At 45.5% G+C, this 5,522-nt stretch overlaps 1 pseudogene; it reads right to left on the reverse strand.

Moving 5' to 3' along the window:
- Positions 1–1,676: 1,676 nt before the first annotated feature.
- Positions 1,677–1,790, reverse strand: LOC136637550 (5S ribosomal RNA; annotated as a pseudogene).
- Positions 1,791–5,522: the final 3,732 nt, after the last annotated feature.

A 5,522-nucleotide genomic window follows, 5' to 3' on the forward strand; every position in this document is an offset into this window, starting at 1 on the left:
AGCCCAAAACATTGCTGTTAGGCAACATGCTGGGACTGGCCCATAGGACACATCTTACCAGTTCTTAAGCCAATTCTGCCCAACATTGCATAGACACAACAGGGATCAACTGTGTACACCTATGGGCTGGGCAGAAATGGGTTAAACAATGACTATGGCTGCCAGTCCACTACCAAGCACAGCTGAAAGTACTACAGCTTATTCTTAAAGCCCTACATGGCTTGGGTCCTTCCCCAAAGATAAGGTTCCCCAGTAAGAACCCAACAATACACTACCTCAGAAGCCCTCTGTTGAATGCCCCACCTATCTGATTTTAACATATGATAGTGGTGGATTGGGTTTGTTAATTACAGAATATATGTTGCCCTCTGTACGTAAACTTATTATGCCAATCAAGTTTCTGATATTGATATTGCATGTCCAACCTTCCAAAATCAGGCTGGTAGCCTTTCCAATGCTGGCATTCCACCTTTGGAATTCCACCTCTCCCAAGGGTGAATGCGTGGGGCCTATTCTGATATTGTTTCGGTTGATGGGCAAAGACATTTTTCTTTCCCCAGACCTTTAAAGCTCTGATTGACCTGGTATTCTTCCTATGTTCTGATTTCTAGGCTCTTATGCTTTTTATAATCATGCTACTTATATTTATTGAGCATCTTATTTCTTCAATGATTGTTTCAGTGTTTTAAATTACATTTGTTAGTGATAAGCGGTGTCCCTGGAGTGGGCGCCTCCTGGCGCAGCACTTATGGTGCAGCTGGCAAAGCTCAGCATTTTGAAGTTCAGGAGTGAAATAATGATGTAATTCAGGGGTCTCCAAACCCCGGCCCGGGGACCATATGCGGCCCGCAGTGAGCCTCTATCCGGCCCGCGGCCAGCCTCTTGTCCCCTGAAAGCCTCTGGCCCACTTGACTGAACATGACCAGAGCTGTGCTCTGATTGCATCTGGAGGGTGTTCTGAGGGCCAGAGAGGCTGAGTGAATGAGCCCACTCATTCATTTATTCATTCATCTAAGTTCCATCTCTAATTAATTTATTTAAAGTTTATATTTAAATTCTTCCGGCCCTCAGCACTGTACCAGATATTTCATGCGGCCCTCTGGCCAAAAAGTTTGGAGACCCCTGATGTAATTACATCACCCCCAACCCTCCAGGCTATAGCATTGCATTAAAAGTGAAAAGACAGCCTCTGGACTGCCTGCATTCTGGGATCTTCAGCCCACTGCAGGTCCAGTCGCTTCACGGTCTCGTTGGTGAGCAGTGAAAAATACAATCAACGGCGCAAGAACAAGGTGGCTGGGCTTTGAGCAGACTGAAGATTGATGAATGGAGGCTAGGGTGGTGTGTAGTGTCTTCCCTCCTGAGGGTGACCCCCAGTGTGACCTGCACCTGCTGCACCCCCATAGTGATGCTACTGTTAGTGATAAACCTGAGGGTGCAGCACATAGATTCATTAAAACACACACAAATAAATGTGTGTCCCCAAATATTTTTGCCCCTAACTCGCTAGAGTCACATCTGTACAGATGCAGAGTTCTGTGAGGAGATGAGGGCAGGAGGAAAGGGGCTGCTGGTCTTGTTGGCAGACAAAATGTAAGTAATTTGGTCCTGAATAGCTGTACTGAGCACCTGTTTATACTGGTTGGCAACCTTCAGTCTCGAAAGACTGTGGCATAAGCCTACAGCACCTGGTATTCCCAGGCAGTCTCCCATCCAAGTACTAACCAGGCCTGACCCTGCTTAGCTTCCGAGATCAGACAAGATCAGGCATCTGCAGGGTAGCTATAAAATCCATTTTGAAGCAGAGAGTAACTAGAACTGAGAGAATTCATAAGTACTGGAATCTGGACTAAAACTACAGCTGGGCAGAAGTGCAAAAACTACTAGGGGACTTCTCAAAATAGCTATACGGGGGGGGGAGCTCTATTGAAAAAGCACTTCCAATGTAATTTCAACTGTCTGATGTGAGTACAGGGGACAGGACAGACAATGATTTAATCACGGGCTTTATTTTTTTAATGGTTTAGATGAATTTTTAAGAGGTGCTGTGGCTGTTACGGGGTTTTGTCAAAAACCAATGAAGTCCTTCTGCACTGTGACTCCATAGTAATTTTTTCCCCTTCAGCTTCAGATAAGTTGTTTTAAAAACAGAGCTGTTCTCCAAGTTTTTTTTTTCATAATCAGGTTCAGCCCTTAACAAAAACATATTTCTCCTACATGCCTCTTGTGACAGATACAGCTATCCAAGAAAATAAAGTAAATGTAGCATTTTGGTACTCTCGTCCTACAACTCATCTCAAAACTAGAGTGGCGTACATGGTGGTCTGCTCTGCTCTCTCTCCCTGGGCATAATGCTTAGCTCTGGTCCCTATTCCCAAGAAACACCAGTTGCATTTCAATAGTTCAATAAAAAACAGCAGGCCCCACACACGCTGGCAAGTACAGCCATAAGGGAGAACATTGTGGAAAGGATTACACGACTGACCAAATTCCTACACAAAAGCAAACATGGATGTGCTTATACACATTGCACGCTTTGACAGTTCTTTCTGGGAGATGGTGTGGATTCCTTGGCTTGGATATAAAAGCAAAAGTCAAGAGCATATTCAATTGTAGAATCCCCTGGACTTCTACCAGCCTGCTTCAATGTCTGTTTCAGCAAAAGAGGCTCAAAAATATGGTCCAGAATGCATCACCAAGGATTTAACCTTTTTGGAATTATTCCCGATAGTGGTGGCAGTTTTCATTTGGGCTGATGTTTTCCAAGATTCCGCCATTCTATTTTGGTGTGATAATCTCTCCGTAGTGCACGTCATCAACCGGCAGACATCCAAATCGGCCAGGGTCATGCGCCTAGTTCGGGTGTTCGTTAGACAGTGCCTCTCAATTAACGCAATCTTTTTATGGTTTAACCATATCTATTTTGTTGAACTCAAGTGCCGCTGGACAACACTGGAGAAAAGCTGGATATAATTATGATTGTGATTTGCAAGCCACAGGCAGAGAAGAAGACACAACAGAGAAGAAAAACAATGTTCTTGAAACACAACTATATTGACTGTCAATAATTGGAAAGTAAAACTGCAAAGTCTCGTGCACAGTTGTTTGAAGATAAATAAAAGAGGCTTATTCTTATAATACTCCCAGCTGCTCACTTACTTTTTAAATAAAGTCACTAGAAAAAGTTATACCAATAATATTTAACACCAGAAAGGATGACAATGTATTAAAAAAGAAGCATCAAATCATTGACGTAGTGCTGATAAAGCTGATTTTATGCGTCTTTGGTGGGACTGACTGAAGATCAAAGTCTATTAGATAGAATTAAACAAACTAACTGCATAATATAATGTATGATCCCATTAGCTTTTGAAATAACACTAGCTGGAAATATTAAGGATTAATTGCAGAAAAATAAAACAACAATTAAAGGAGAATATGCATTTAACACCAAACATTCTAATTGCTGCTAAATGGAAATCAAAGAAGATTTCTTCTGTTTCAGGATGCCACAATCAGCTGTGGGAAGTCTAGGGTGGGAAGCAGCATAAGAAACTATAGAAGAGTGAAGGAAGAGGCAGGCCTCAAGCTGTGGCACACAGCGACGTTAATGAACTTAACAATGTGCACAGACAAAATTAATGAGGGAAGGCCATTTGCTGTATACAAAGTGGAGTCCTTTCATAATACACATGTGGATGGGAAAACATTATTGAAGGCCATTTGTTGTTTTAAAAAAAGGATTTCAGGTATGTAGCAAATGATGCCTTACTGCCTCACTGCTTTATGTTTATTTTTATTTCTTTTTTATTCTCATGTAAGAATTGGCAAGAAGTTACTACAACAAACGACTATGAACCCCATATTTGTTTTTGATGCTATTGTAAATTCTCCACCGTTATTTGTGAAAATACAGAAAGAACAGAAACAGAAACAGAAAGAACCAGTGCTGTGGTCAAGATTGTAGACAAAGAGACAGATTTGTTCACAGCAGTGCCCTAGCTAAAGGGGGCAGCAGTAGCAAAATCGGACAAGGGGCCAAGCTATAAGTGCCCCACAGCTTTGAAACTTGCTGTGTAAGCTGCCGTTCCCACTCACTCTCAGAACCTGTCCGGGAAGTGAAAGCAACGCAGAAGAGATGCTTCCTCAATGCTTTCACTCCTTGGAATGGCACTGAGAGCGAGGAGGAGGGGCAGCTTACATGGCGAGTTTTGGAGCCTTGCGGCACTTACAGCTCCTCCCACCCCGGCTTTGCTACTGGCACCAGGTGACACCCTCAGGGAGGGTGACATCACTCATGGCCCAAACTGTGGAAATCTTGGTATTTAGAATAATACCAGTTGGTGCAACTTGCCCACAATTTATTTGTTGCATCATAGAAAGCTGCCGTATAGGAAATCAGACCACTTGTCCACCTAGGGCACTGCTGTCGACACATGCTGACGATTGTTCTCCAGGGTTTCAGATGGGAATTTTTCCCCTCTCTGCTTAGAAATGCCAGGGATTGAACCTAGGACCTTCTGCATGCAAAGCAAACACACTGCTACTGATCCACAGCCCTCCTTTGCCCATGTTTCCTGCAATGAGCCGATAATGATTTGCTAATGTCTAAACCAGGGGTGTCAAAGATATGGCCCATGGGCCATATCCGGCCCGCAGAGCCATTTGGGGTGGCCCCCGTGATCTGGGGAGCTTTGGGGCTGCCCCACCCCCGCTCCCTCCGACCGCGACCGGAGATCTGCTCCGACTGCGGCTGGAGGAAAATTCTGAGGGCTGGGAACATGGAACGCAGCATCCCCAACCCACAGAGTTACATTCTGAAGCCCCAGAATGCCTTCAAGGGTCACTTCCGGGTTTTCGGAACACCCGGAAAGGAGCTTTCATGGCCTTATTGGGCCCCAGAATGTCATTCCGAGGGCCAGAGGCGCCATGCATGGTGTCCCCAGCCCTGCAACTCCCTCTGGCCGCGGCTGGAGCTCGCCCAGGCTCCGGTCGTGGCCAGAGGAGTCTGAGGGCAGGAGGTGCCATGTGCGGCATCCCCGGCTCTGCAACTTCCTCTGGCCACAGCCGGAGCTTGCCCGGGCTCCGGTCGCGGCCAGAGGGGATCTGAGCGCAAGAAGTGCCGTGGGGTGGGGGTTGGAAGCAGGGGATGCTTTGTGGTAGAATGGTGTGTGGCGTGGGTGTTGGAGACAGGGGTTGCTTTGGTAGAATGGGGTGGGGGAGGTAGCAGAGAGAGGGGGAAGCTTTTTAAAGGAAAAAAGAACCACTTTTTAAAAGCTGTTTCAGCTTTTTAAAGAAACAGGAAGTGATGTCACAAGTGGCATCACTTCCTGTGTTCAGGTCACTTCCGGGTGCCACATTTGGAGTTCGGCCCTCAGCAGGTGCCATAAATCCAATGTAGCCCCCAGGATGAAATGAGTTTGACACCCCTGGTCTAAACAGTAAACTTTGTAGCTTAGCGAGGATTTGAAGTTCTGAAATTCAAACCCAACACTCAGTTCACTATATCACACTGGCTCCGG

The sequence above is a fragment of the Tiliqua scincoides genome, chromosome 1 (assembly GCF_035046505.1).
Source record: "Tiliqua scincoides isolate rTilSci1 chromosome 1, rTilSci1.hap2, whole genome shotgun sequence".
In the NCBI taxonomy this organism is placed as follows: domain Eukaryota; kingdom Metazoa; phylum Chordata; class Lepidosauria; order Squamata; family Scincidae; genus Tiliqua; species Tiliqua scincoides.